The sequence below is a fragment of the Patella vulgata genome, chromosome 4 (genome assembly GCF_932274485.2).
Source record: "Patella vulgata chromosome 4, xgPatVulg1.2, whole genome shotgun sequence".
NCBI classification, from domain to species: domain Eukaryota; kingdom Metazoa; phylum Mollusca; class Gastropoda; family Patellidae; genus Patella; species Patella vulgata.
In genome coordinates this window covers 46,093,375-46,109,002 of record NC_065882.2, presented here as the reverse complement: position 1 = coordinate 46,109,002, position 15,628 = coordinate 46,093,375, and positions in this window count along the sequence as shown.

Below are 15,628 nucleotides of genomic sequence, written 5' to 3'. Positions count from 1 at the left end.
AACAACATTAATTTTAAAATTAGGCCTTATTGAGCTAATTCCAACCGAGATGTCACGTGTCATTGGAATTCGTCATTGGAGATTCTATCAGGAAAATATATTATTAATGACTGTTTCTCGGTGTATTTTGTGTTCTATCAGGGGATTATATTCAATGAAGATTTAAATTTACCTAACAACTGCTTAGTGAATCCATCAATGTATGATTCAGTTATTATTTTTTAATCTACCGGTACCTGGAATTCATACTGAGCGTAAACCATGCCGATATTGTTTTCTTTCACCACGTGGGTTATTTTCACTAAAGCAGCTTATTGAACCTGTTATGAATAATCACAAAGCTTGTTTCGTTTTTTTTACCGGATTATCAAAATTACCATTTAACGTGATTATTAATTGACCGATTCTCACTAAGGTATGCAGGCCACGAAATTTCAAATTTGGCATAACCAGAAACATGGTTGCGGGTTTATGCTTTGCGTAACCATTTTCTTTGGTTACGCCAGATGACCATTGCATAACCAACTGTTTGTATAAAATGGTTGCGCAATTTTCAAGTTTTATCCAGATTTAAATGGTGCTATTATTATCCACTTGCAGTAAATGTATTTTTATACGCCCACATTTTCATGTGGACGTATATTGTCGTCGCCCCTGTCCGTCCGTCCACAATTTGTTTGTGGACACTCTACAGGTCACAATTCTTATCCGATTTTGACGAAACTTGAAATATAGGTTTATGACGACATACATATGGGTCATTGGTACTACCGTACAGCATATGGCTATAGTGAAAGGAACACCTGTAGTAAATTCTTTGGAAATATAGCTGACATGTTAAATAGTCAAACTCATTTTGTATTTGAAAATCCAAAGGTATGCTTTCAAATATTTATGGCATAATCAATCATTTAAAGAGTTAGGGGTAGGGGGGCATTTTTAAATCAACCTGCTTGCAACTGGTCAATACGTAATGTTAAAATATGTGATCTGTCAAAGTACTGGTAAGATGGAGAAATGAAATGCCAAGAATGAATGAATGGAGTTTGTGCTATAATACTAGTATTAATTTAGACCTGTGTCACAAAGTCATCCTGTATAATAATTGATCAAATGTGAATAATTTGTTAATGAAATTTGTTAACGTAACCGATATTTCAATTTGTGTAACCAGGAAATCTGTCCTGTGTTTTTCAGCTGGCGTGACTGCACGTAACCGATTGGTATCGTTAGCGTGAAATTTCGTGGCCTGTTAGGTATGACTGTTGATCGACTTCTTTATTAAGAAGTAATTAACCCGTTGTAATTTAGCCGAAATTAGATTGATTTATGATACCATAGTGGCCGGTTCATTGTTTTACCAATCAGCTTGATTGAACTTAAAGCGGCTAAAGCTGACAAAAAACAGCCAATTAAGATCACTGGTCTGAACTGTGGATAAATCTGTTCATTTTGTTGAAGTACTGGGTGTAGTGTACTCCCCATTCAAATAGCTCATGGTTTATGTATATTTGTCCACAATATGTTTTTATATGCCCAGATTTAGGTGCTATGGGCCTATGCTTTCTTTGCTTTTCGTTTGTTTTGGTTTCTTTGTATCGTGCAAAGCAACGTTATTTTGTTTGTATTGTCCCCCTGTCTGTCTGCCTGTCTGTCCATCCGTCTGTCTGTCTGTCTGTCCTTCACACTTTTTGGGACACAATAACTCTCCTTCGAATTGAGCTAGAATGTCCAAACTTGGTGTAGGTGTTTATTAGGTCAGTACCTTGATGGAGTTTGAAGATGAGCATTTTCTGCTTAGGTAAGCAGAGATAAGCAATTTGATTGGTTGATACTTCGGGACACAATAACTTTAGTTCTAATTAAGTGAGAGTGATGAAACTTGGTGTAGAGTTCGATAATGAGCATTTTCTGCTCAGGGTAAGCAGAGCAATAGGCAATTTGACTGGCTGAGACTTTGGAAGACAATAACTCTCCTTCAAATTAAGGTAGAATGTTCAAACTAGGTGAATGCCTTGATCTAGTTGGATAATAAACATTGTCTGCTGAGGGTAAGCAGAGATAAGCAATCTGATTGGTTGATGCTTTGGGACACGATAACTTTTAGGTATAATTAAGTGAGAGTGATGAAACTCCAACTATAGATTCATTTATCATTACCTTCTAAGTACGATGATGAGAATTTCTGCTTAGGCTAAGAGCTATAAGCAATTTGATTGGTTAAGACATTGGTGGAACATAACAACTCTGCTTTTAATTGAGGTAGAATGTTTACATTAGGTGAATGTCTTGACTGAGTTCAATAATTAACATTTCGAGCTAAAGCTAATCAGAGTAAATCAATTTCATTGGTTGATGCTTTAGGACAAGATAACTTTGATTCTATCTGATAGAGAAAGATGCAACTTAGTGTATAGTTGATAATCAGTTTGATTGCTTGATACTTTTGAAAAAAACTAAATGTGCGATAAATTAATATGTCCTCTATTTATTTTGGGATTTCGGCAGGGGACATCAGCCTCACTGTTGGCTTGTTTCATTTTTTACATGCCATAGATCACACAGATGTGACCATGCAAAATTATATTTGATGTTATTCTATTGTATTTGATTTCTTTTTTTTAAGAACGATTGAGTGCGTTATTAAAGAAATTGTTTGAAACACATGTATCTGGTGATGTAAATGAGGAGTTAGTGAAGGCAGCAGCTAATGGTGATGCATCTAAAGTTGATGAAATATTACAAAGACCTGATGCGGATGTAAGTTTTCCTTGATTGCCACATTCAAGCTGGTTTAATATTTGTCTTCTTTAAACCGCAGAAAAAATACATAAAGTATAAGCTCTAGATATCAACATGTATAGTATAATATCTGATGGGCAGATCTTATCGACCATTGTATGAAAGGTATAAAATAATGTGCTGTACTGTACTATTGTGTTGATCCCACTGCTGATCCCACAACTGTATAGGACCATACACCTCGCAGTGTTTCGTTTGATTATACCTAATCCCACTAAACACTGCTTTAACAAAGGCAAATTTCTGTTCCAAATTCTGACTGGTCAATGGTCCAATTAACAACCAATAGCTAACTGTATTACAAAAGCATTACGCTTAAAACAGAGCTCCAAATTGGACCAAATATGTTTACATAACGTTACTTCATGACTCACGATTTTATTATGCCCAATTAACCAGTGCATAGCAGAATATTGCAGAAAAACTAATTGCGTGACAAACGAGGCTATCAAATCGTAAACAATACTGTCTGGAGACGAACATACTTACACCGTTTTTAATACCTTAAATCACTGGCCAAAGTTTTAGGGAAGACCCAGATTAAACGAAGGGCTGTCATATTACTGTACTTGGGATAGATTTGATTGAACGGGAAGAATAGACAAACTCCCTCAAAAGCTCAAGTATCAGAAGCCAATCCAGCAATGGCCAGGGAGGGATTTCTCGGGCCATTGCTTCAGGAATATGGTATAGGACAGGATTAGAAGAGATAATCAGTTTGATTACATGTAGTTGATGCTTTGGGTTAATAACTTTGATTCGGAGTTCTATCATGAGCTTTTTCGGCTTAGGCTAAGTATATAGGTAAGCAGTGCATTTTAAAAAGATAATGTGCAATTGATTAATATGTGTGATCTATTTATTTTGGGATTGCCGCGGCGGGGGACATCGTTCTCGATATTGTTTGGGTTTTTATTTATACGCCCACATTTTCATGTGGACGTATTATGCCGTCACCCCCGTCCGTCTGTCCACAATTGTTTGTGGACTCTCTACAGGTCACAATTCTTATCCGATTTTGAAGAAACTTGAAATATAGGTTTATCCCCAAAAGATCTCGACTGCTTTCGATATTGGCATGTATCGGATCGAAACTTCATGGATTATGGCCCCTGATTGTATGAAAAATCACGTTTTTAGCTTGTGGACCCTATAGAGGTCCAATTTTTTGGAAACTTGAAATGTAAGTTTATAACCCAAAGATCTCAGTTCCTTTCGATATTCGCGCATATCGGACCGTAACTTCCTGAATTGTGGCCCCTGATTGTACGAAAAATCGCGTTTTTAGCTTGTGGACCCTAAAGAGGTCATAATTTTATCTGATTTAAAAAAAAACGTATTATTATATCACCGTTACACCCTAAAGATGACCGAGTTCGAATTTTGTGAAAATTGGCCCAAAATTTGCAGACAAAATGGCCGCCGTTCGTTCTCAAATAGCATAAGAATATGGTATATCAAGGTTGTGGACCCTATAGAGGTCACAATTTTTATCTGATTTAAAAAAACGTATTATTATATCACCGTTACAATCTAAGGAAGGTTGAATTCGAATTTCGTGGAAATCGGCCCAAAATTGACAGGAAAATGGCCGCCGTTCGTTCTCAAATAGCGTAAAAATATGGTATATCAAGGTTGTGGACCCTATAGAGGTCACAATTTTTATCCGATTTTTTTTAAACTTGAAATGTAAGTTTATAACCCAAAGATCTCAGTTACTTTCGATATTCGCGCATATCGGACCATAACTTCCTGAATTGTGGCCCCTGATTGTACGAAAAATCGTGTTTTTAGCTTGTGGACCCTAAAGAGGTCATAATTTTTATCCGATTTAAAAAAAACGTATTATTATATCACTGTTACACTCTAAGGACGACTGAGTTCGAATTTTGTGAAAATCGGCCCAAAATTGGCAGACAAAATGGCCGCCGTTCGTTCTCAAATAGCGCAAGAATATGGTATATCAAGGTTGTGGACCCTATAGAGGTCACAATTTTTATTTGATTTAAAAAAAAGTATTATTATATCACCGTTACAATCTAAGGAAGGTTGAGTTCGAATTTCGTGGAAATCGGCCCAAAATTGACAGCAAAATGGCCGCCGTTCGTTCTCAAATAGCGTAAAAATATGGTATATCAAGGATGTGGACCCTATAGAGGTCACCATTTTTATCCGATTTTTTGAAAATTGAAATCTAAGTTTATAACCCAAAGATCTTGGTTCCTTTCGATATTCGAGCATATCGGACTGTAACTTCCTGAATTATGGCCCCTGATTGTACGGAAAATCGCGTTTTTAGCTTGTGGACCCTATAGAGGTCATAATTTTTATCCGATTTAAAAAATCGTATTATTATATCACCGTTACACCCTAAGGACGGCTAATTTCGAATTTCGTGAAATTCAGCCCAAAACTGACAGACAAAATGGCCGCCTTTCGTTCTCAAATAGCGTAAAAAATATGGTATATCAAGGTTGTGGACCCAATAGAGGTCACAATTTTTATCCGATTTTGTTGAAACTTGAAATGTAAGTTTATAACCTAAAGATCTCGGTTCCTTTCGATATTTGCGCATATCGGATTGTAACTTTCTGAATTATGGCCCCTGATTGTACGAAAAATCGCGTTTTTAGCTTGTGGACCCTAAAGAGGTCATAATTTTTATCCGATTTAAAAAAACCGTATTATTATATCACCGTTACACCCTAAGGACGACTGAGTTCGAATTTCGTGACAATCGGCCCAAAATTGGCAGACAAAATGGCCGCCGTTCGTTCTCAAATAGCGTAAGAATATGGTATATCAAGGTTGTGGACCCTATAGAGGTCACAATTTTTATCCGATTTTGGTGAAACTTGAAATGTAAGTTTATAACCCAAAGATCTCGGATCCTTTCGATATTCACGCATATCGGACCGTAACTTCCTGAATTATGGCCCCTGATTGTATGAAAATGAAAAATCGAGTTTTTAGCTTGTGGACCCTATAGGGGTCATAATTTTTATCCGATTTAAAAAACCTTATTATTATATCACCGTTACACCCTAAGGACGACTGAGTTCGAATTTCGTGAAAATCGGCCCAAAATTGACAGACAAAATGGCTGCCATTCGTCCTCAAATAGCGTAAAAATATGGTATATCAAGGTTGTGGACCCTATAGAGGTCACAATTTTTATCCGATTTTGTTGAAACTTGAAATGTAAGTTTATAACACAAAGATCTCAGTTCCTTTCGATATTTGCGCATATCGCATTGTAATTTCCTGAATTATGGCCCTTGATTGTAGGAAAAATCACTTTCTTGTTAGCTTGTTCTCTATCCATCTCTCAAAAATGTGGGCGTATCCTGCCTGGCAGCCGCTGGTTTGTTGTAATATGATCTTCAAGGCAATGATTGGGTGATGATTTTCACCTCTAGTGACAAATTTGGATGGCACATTATAGTAAACAGAAATATTGTATTAAACAAAATAGTAACATTATTCTTTTTGCTTCACTATATTTTGGTAATTTTTACAGGCTAATGGAGTTTTTGCTGGTCATACTGCTTTACAGGCTGCTTCTCAAAATGGTCATATAGAAGTTATTAAAGTTCTCATGAAATACAAAGTTGATATGGAAGTGGAGGTGAAACTTTTATACATAATTTAATTAAGATTGTCCGTAACAAGACAGATACTAGACATATGTATTAATATTCCTGAGATTAGACGAACCTCATTAATCAGCACATTTAGGTTCCGATAAAAATTGTTTGGAATCGCGTAATTCCAGATTATTTTAGCACGCCATCTTTTGTTGTCACTTTTGTTTATCATCCATCCACAATTTCTTCTAACTACTCGACAAGCCAGAGTTCTTTACATATTTTTTGTATGCCCAGATTGAATGTTTAGACCATTTTAGCATCTAATAATTTTGTCTCTCGCCTTTCATAGAAAGCGGGGAGTTGTTAAGATATGCCCTTTGCTATTTTTTAAAAACAGTAACTCTGTTTCTAAATGAGGTCAAAATGTTCAAACTTGGTGTAAATGCTCATTGTGTGAATGTCTTTACTGTTATTTGTATTTGTATTTAATATTTTGATTTAAAGGATAAAGATGGTGATAGAGCTGTACATCATGCAGCATTTGGTGATGAACCTGGTGTCATTGACCTATTACATAGAGGTAGTGGTGATTTAAATGCTAGAAATAAACGACGACAAACTCCTATACATATTGGTGTCAATAAAGGTCACATTGGTGTTGTTCGAACTTTATTAGATTTGGGCTGCCACCCAAGTTTACAGGTAATAATTTTTTGTCAGATGTTGATTTGAATTTCGTTGTAAATGTAAATTTCAAAACCATGAACATTTTTTAAATACTTAGGGGGTCGATGGCATTGATCTCATAATTTTCCTCTACCCTGAATAATTTATGTAAACCTTTAAACATATCAATCATTTTCAAGCTTTTCAACATTTTGTTTTGAAACTTTCAGACAATTTTATCCTTAGTATACAAAGCCACATTCATCTGGACACAGCTCGCCAAATATTCCTACACTGTCACCCACGAAACAAGGGCCAAAGCTTTTTTTAGTCTTTCTCTCCCTTTTCCTTTTTCGCCCTTTTGCATGGCGATTTTTGTTCACTTTTTGGTGTAGAATCGAAGAAAAGGGTTTGAAAATACATTTTCTGCCAGGTTTTGGTGAATATTCATGATTTTGAGGCGGAAGGATACAAGAGTTGAAAGGTTGGTTAGGTTGAAATGTAGGGCAGAAAATTGCTTGTGTATCTCAAGTTTTTCATGAAGAACTCCATCTGTGGTAGAAAGCGTTCTACCCAACGAAAATTTGGGAAAAAGTTAGAGCCAGTCTAAGAGACGAGAATTAACATTAAAGTCAATGGGGAAATCATTAGTGATCTGTGGCCATCTACGGTGTCCTGTGAAATCTGGGGCTTCCCCTTTAAAAGGCAGAAATTTGGTTCTGTCTATTTAGACTTGATCAATCAAAAATTTCACTAAAATCTAAAAACAATTCATCTTTTTGTTTATGAACATGCTTTTCTTCTGACATCAAATATTTGTTTCATTACTATTTGGTTTCCAGTGACATCAAATCTTTGTATAATTAATATTTGGTTTTCAGTGGTATGAGTTACCTCCCCCTTTTCTTTCCATTAGGGTTGTCTCCCCTTGGACCACAGATGAAAGTTTATTATTTTGCATATTTCATTGTATTATTGGGAAATATAGATTTGAGAAGATTTTCAAACTACTTTAAACATATATATATATTTTAGGATTCTGAAGGTGATACTGCTTTACATGATGCAATCAGTAAAAAGCGAGATGATATGATTTCTCTTCTATTAGAGCATAATGCTGATATTACCATAGCCAATAACAATGGTTTTACATCTTTACATCATGCTGCATTACGTGGAAACCCAAGGTTAGTGTTATAAATTTTTAAAATACACGTGATTTGATGCAATAATTATAATCACACCTATACGATACATGACTTGAACATACATAGCAGGCATATTAAAAACCCTACTGATAGACATGGCTTTTATTATTGCACAGTGGACTTCATATGTACTATATGTAGGTACATACATATATTTACACATCTGATTAAATTGCTACACCTCATCCTCTTTCAAGAATCAGTTTGTTTGTGAGTAAGAAAAAAAGAAGTTTAGACTAGTCACATGTAAGATTTATATAACTGGATCAAGATTTTCTTCAGTTTGAAATTTCACTGTACATGTAGAATAGTTAATACTCAACATATTGAATTAATAGTCAATCAAGATTACCTCTGAATTTGAAATAACAAACAAATTTGAATCTAATTTATATGTAAAATGTAATACTGTATTTAGATATAGTGATAATAATGTCAAAACTGTAAAAGTGTTTTAAAATAAGCTGGACTAAAAGCATGTAATAAAAATTATGTAGTAATAGTGATCATTGTAAAGGTATTACTATGTTATAGTTACTCACTGGATATGCTTTTCGAGGATTTTAAGAAAAAGATTACATTGCAATTAAAGACTTGCACATTTCCTTCATAAGAATAATACCTTAAATTTTTTAGATACTGCTATATTTTAATTTTACAAATGTAAAGATAATGCAGTACATTTTTCTTGAAATATTTCTTTATCTTTGATGTTTATTTTATGCTAAATGGGTGGTATATTCTATAGTGTCTATCTTGGCTTACATAAACAAATAATATGTAGATAAAAGTGTATGTAACGGACAGCTACAATGTTATTCCTGAAATGATAGGATTGCATTTATGATAATCTTCTAATCTGTATTCTTTTAAAGAGACATTTGAATTTGAATCTGTGCATTAAAGATGCATTATGTATGATTTAAATAATAGTTTAAAAATAGATAATGAAAAATGAATATATTGAAAATTTAATTTAAATTACTTTATCCTGAGCAAAGCTCCCAGTGTTTCAAGTCTCTCAAGCATAGATTGTTTATTATCGTTGTAATAGTACTTGACAAACGAAATGTGGTTGAATATTGTCATTTCACTTGATTGAACCTTTTAATCTGTATGAAATTGATATCAGTGTTTTGTAAATGCTCCCATTACCTATAAAAGAATAAATATGCGACAACCCTTGTTGACTACTTGGACGATTTAGCTGGTGTGGGCGTATGTTTTGTTGCCTGGCAACCTATCTTTAAATTAAATTATGAAATGATGATCATGTTTCAATCCATTTAAATTTTGGTCATCCGATGTTCTATAAACTTGTATATTAATGTCTAGATACTAGTTTATACTACACTAGGCAATGGGCAGCTTTAGCTCTTACATGATGCATCTTTAAAAACAACCAGTTTATCACTAAATTATATGCTATCTTTAATCTGGGTTTATTATTATCAAACAAAAGGCTTGTTTTATTGTTGGAATTCATGTTTTCTTATAACATTCAATATCTCAGGCAATAATTATTTTTGAATGTTTTTAATTATTATGAATGTAGGCCTACATGAATTATAATAATGTGATATGGATGTATATTGTCGTCGCCCCTATCTGGACGTCCATCCACAATATGTTTGTGGACACTCTACAGGTCACAGTTCTTATCCGATTTTGTCGAAACTTGAAATGTAGGTTTATCTCCAAAAGATCTCAGTTCCTTTCGATATTGGCATGTATCGGATCAAAACTTTATAGATTATGGCCCCAGATTGTACGAAAAATCACATTTTTAGCTTGTTGACTCTCTAGAGGTCACAATTATTATCCAATTTAGATGAAACATGAAATGTATGTTTATAACCCAAAGATCTTGGTTCATTTCAATATTCACGCATATCGGACTGCAACTTCCTGGATTATGATTGTACGAAAAATTGCATTTTTAGCTTGTGGTCCCCCGAGGGGTCACAATTTTTATCTGATTTAAAAAGACGTTAAGCTATATCACCGTTAAACCATAATAATGATTGAGTTCGAATTACGTGAAAATTGGACCCAAACTTCTTGGATTATGTCCCCTGATTGTATGAAAAATAGCTTTTATTGTTTGTCCAAGCCTTTGGAAGAAAGCAGGGGACTATTAAAATGGGTCTGCCTGTCCGTCCGTCCATCTATCTGTTTGGGACACAATATATAACTCTCTTTCTAATTGAGCAAGAATGTTCAAACTTGGTGTAGGTGTTTATTAGGTCAGTGCCTTGATGGAGTTCAAAGATGAGCATTTTCTGCTTAGGGTAAGCAATTTGATTGGTTGATGCTTTGGGAAAACAATACCTTTAGTTCTAATTAAATGTGAGTGATGAAACTTGGTGTATAGTTTCATTACATCATTACATTGACTAAGTTCGATAATGAGCATTTTCTGTTCAGGGTAAGCAGAGCGATGAGCAATTTGATTGGCCGAGACTTTGGAACACAATAACTCGCCTTCTAATTAAGCTAGAACGTTCAAACTTGGTGTCATTCTGAACATCTGAGACACGCTACCTGCGGAGAAGTATCTCAGACACAGTCAATAGCCATGATATCCATATCATGTGATCTACACATCACAGGTCATGACATTGACGTCAATGGGTCATGAGGTCAACAACACGTTACATTGTAAACAATAGGTTTATCTTCAGCATTGTTTCCTTTGCACCCATAAAGACTATATAATTCGTCCAGTCCCAACATGTTCTCCCTTCTTCCAATGATTTTTCACAAAAATAACATCTACAACTCATAGAATTGATGTCGTCTTCAATGACAGCGTCATAGAGACTGCCATCATGGCACTATTTTGTGCTTCGGTCGTGTCTATTTAAAATATACACAATCAATTCTGTTGGTGTTTTTACCGTTGGGATTGACTAATAGTTAATTTGTTTCAGTTCTAAAACAAATATTTTAAACTTTAACGCAAATTTAGAAAATGGCCAAATTATGGCTGGGATTACCGAGCAAAATGGCCATTCACTGTATACGTGCGAAAAAAAAGCTAGCCACCAATTAATTTTCGTATGTTAGTTACGTACGACTTGGTGTAGGTGTTAATTAGGTGAATGCATTGATGGAGTTCGGAGTTAGAAGATGAACATTTTATGCTGAGGGTAAACAGAGCTATAAGCAATTTGATTGGCCGAGACTTTGCAACACAATAACTCTCCTTCTAATTGAGCTAAAATGTTCAAACTTGGTGTAGGCGTTCATTAGGTGAATGCCTTGATGGAGTTCGATGATGAACATTGTCTGCTTACAGTAAGCAGAGATACGCAATCTGATTGGTTGATGCTTTGGAGCACGATAACTTTAGTTTTAATTAAGTGAAAGTGATGAAACGCCGAGTATAGATTCATTATATCATTACCTTGACTAAGTTCGGTGATGAGAATTTTCTGCTTAGACTAAGGAGCGATTAGCAATTTGATTGGTCAAGACTTTGGAACATAACAACTCTGCTTTTAATTGAGGTAGAATGTTTACACTTGATGTAGATGTTCATTAGGTGAATGTCTTGACTGAGTTAATGATTAACATTTCGAACTAAAGTTAAGCAGAGCTAAACAATTTCATTGGTCGATGCTTTGGGACAAGATAACTTTGATTCTATCTGATAGAGAGTAATGAAACTTAGTGTATAGTTGATAAACAGTTTGATTGCTTGATACTTTTGAAAAAAAATAAATGTGTGATTAATTAATAAGTGTCATCTATTTATTTTCTTTCCATCTCTTGTAAAAAGTGGGCATATCTTGCATGGCAACCACTTATCATAAACTGTAGTCATTTACAGAAACAAACACATAAACACCAGAAAAGGCATTGGGCCAAGTTCATTGCAAAGTATATTCAACTTGCTTGCTTCACTCACTCACACAAAACTAATTTACAAACATATGTACATATATTACACATTAATTTTAACTTTGTCATGATCAACAAAAACTGTAGTAAGTTTTCTGTATGAATTCTGTATAAGCAATCCATTTATGTCCATATTGAAATGTGGGTTGTAAATTACCATCCATATAATCTGTCTGTCATCCACACGTCTTTTGATAATATGAAAGTCATACAGCTATCATCCAATATATTTGAAATCTATTTGCATTGTGTACGATAGTGGGAGTTTTTTATACGCCCACATTTTCATGTGGACGTATCTTGTCGTCGCCCCTGTCCGTCCGTCCGTCCACAATTGTTTGTGAACAGTCTACAGGTCACAATTTTTATCTGATTTCAACGAAACTCGAATTATAGGTTTATCACCCTAAGATGTCGGTTCCTTTTGGTATTGGTATTATCGGACTGTAACTTCATGAATTATGGCCCCTGATTGTACGAAAAATCACGTTTTTAGCTTGTGAACACTGTAGAGGTCCCAATTTTTATCCAATTTGGTTTAAACTAGAAATGTATGCTTATAACCCAAAGATCTCGGTTCATTTCGATATTCGCGCATATCATAATTTTTATCTGATTTAAAAAACTGTATTATTATATCACCGTTAAACGCTAAGGACGGCTGAGTTCGAATTTCGTGAAAATCGGCCCAAAACTGACAGACAAAATGGCCGCCGTTCGTTCTCAAATAGCGTAAAAATATGGTATATCAAGGTTGTGGACCCTATAGAGGTCACAATTTTTATCCGATTTGGCTCCTGATTGTACAAAAATCGTGTTTTTAGCTTGTGGACCCTATAGAGGTCATAATTTTTATCTGATTTAAAAAAACGTATTATTATATCACCGTTAAACCCTAAGGACGGCTGAGTTCTAATTTCGTGAAAATCGGCCCAAAACTGACAGACAAAATGGACGCCTCTCGTTCTAAAATAGCATAAAAATATGGTATATCAAGGTTGTGGACCCTATAGAGATCTCAATTTTTATCCGATTTTGTTGAAACTTGAAATGTAAGTTTATAACCCAAAGATCTCGGTTCCTTTCGATATTTGCGCATATCGAATTGTAATTTCCTGAATTATGGCCCTTGATTATAGGAAAAATCACTTTCTTTTTAGCTGGTTCTCTATTCATCTCTCGAAAATGTGGGCGTATCCTGTCTGGCAGCCGCTGGTTTTATAATTCCTTCCTGAGTCACCGTTCCTTGAACATTTTGTGCAATCTTGTAGTAAATGGGGTTTAATGTCCTACTCTTCTGCGCAAACTGTAACAATAAAATGAAATAAAATGGGGTTTAATGTCCTGGGCTGATAAAGACTGGCATATGCCATACAGCGTGACGGAACTATGGCCTTCTCTTATATCAAATTCCAACTGACAATTGATCTATTACGTGCACGCCAATGCATACACAGGGCCTTGGTTTTTTCTCCCATCCAAACAACTAGACAGCTGTTCTTGTCCTGCACCACTGACAAGGGGAATCCACACCGGAAAATTCCGATGAACTTTCTCAGACAATGCAGGCATCGGACATGTGACCTCCTGGCTAGCGAGCCTTTTTTTTTATTTTTTTTTTTTTATCGTACCCACTTAGCCACCGTGGCTCTCCGAAACGCAAGAAAAGTCTACAACATACAGGTGCGAATTTACGAACAAGCCGGCGTCACTAGTTTACGTAGAAGTAAAACGATAATTTATTTTGTGGACGAGTTGCAAAATTGATTACAACCGACAGTAAACTAAAATTTTGTGGGTTGGTAATCTCGGCTGTGTGATAAATCGATTTGCTATTATGTAAGAAAAGAAAAGAGGAATTTAAAAAACTATATCAACCTTTTGTTTTTTTCTACGCCTCTCTTGCACGCGTACCAAGATGATAAATTGTGGATAGTACCAAGAAGATAAATTGTGGATACTCTCTCTCTCTCTGGATAGCCACAACGTGGATGGGTATGCTGTGGCGGTCTTCATTTAATTTTATGAATTGTTTTTATTGAATGAATGTTGTTTTCAAAAGTTAATAAAATTAACTGCCAAACAACTCGTTATCCTGTCAGGTAGCACATTCGAGCGTAGAACGTTTGAGAGTTCATTTTTATAAGCCCACATTGAATTGTGGTCGTATATTGTCGTCGCCCCTGTCCGTCCGTCCACAATTGCTTGTGGACGCTCGAGAGGCTAAATTTAATATCTGGTTGAGTTTAAATCTATACAAAGTGTGTAAGGTCATGAGACGAGGAATCCTATTGATTTTCAACGATTTCCAATGATTACTACCAAAGTTATGGCCCTTGATCACTTTGAAAAATCTTGTGACGCTTTAGAGGCTAAAGTTATCATCCGATTGACATCAAATTGATACACAGAGTTTAAGCTCTTGAGACGAACAAGTATATTGATTTTCAATGAATTTTGATAACTTGAACAGATAAATCCATGATTTTCAATGAATTTTGAAAACTAAACGTTAGCATAGGGCAGAACTTTATAAAAATAAAACAAATTTTATGATTTTCTGATAATTACTTAATTATCTTAGTGTATTATAAATGTTTCATTACCGAATAAAGTAAAAATAGACGTCAACTCATGTTGACTGCCCGGACGATTTAGCTGTTGTGGGCGTATTTTTCGTTGCCTGGCAATTTGATTGGTTGATGCTTTGGTAGATAATAACTTTAGTTCTAATTAAGTGAGAGTGAGGACACTTGAACCCCGTTTGCATTACAAATTTCAAACGTAAGCGTGCCGCGCCTGGTACGGTGCCAATCTGGCCCACTGAAGTAAGGTGGTCTCGGAACGGTACCAGGACTGGCTCGCTTTACATTTTCGTAGTGTAAACGCTAACCAGTCTGAGCACGGATTACTGCGCATGCGGCAAATGAACCTTGATCTTTTTTCCCCGCAAACTTTGACAGCTCTGTCATCAGTTCTGTCAAAATGGCTGCTCAAACTAAATTAACCATCATAATTATTTTCATCTGGGTAATCTGTATAGGGACTGAAATTAACTTTTCTGTGAAGAGCTCCACATTTAGCGTGCTTGGCACGGTTCTGAAACTGGTTATTTTAGAGTAATGTAAACAGGTCAATTTCTTGAAATTTATCGCGGCCTGGTACCGTGCCCAGAATGGCACACTTATCGCGGCCAAGTGTAAACAGGGCTTTGGTGTATAGCTTTATTACATCAATACCTTGACTAGGTTTGATAATGAACATTTTCTGCTGAGGGTAAGCATTGCTATAAGCAATTTGATTGGCCGAGACTTTGCAACACAATAACTCTCCTTCTAATTGATCTTAAATGTTCAAACATGGTGTAGGCATTCATTGGGTGAATGCCTTGATGGAGTTCGATGATGAACATTGTCTGCTTACGGTAAGCAGAGATAAGCAATCTGATTGGTTGAT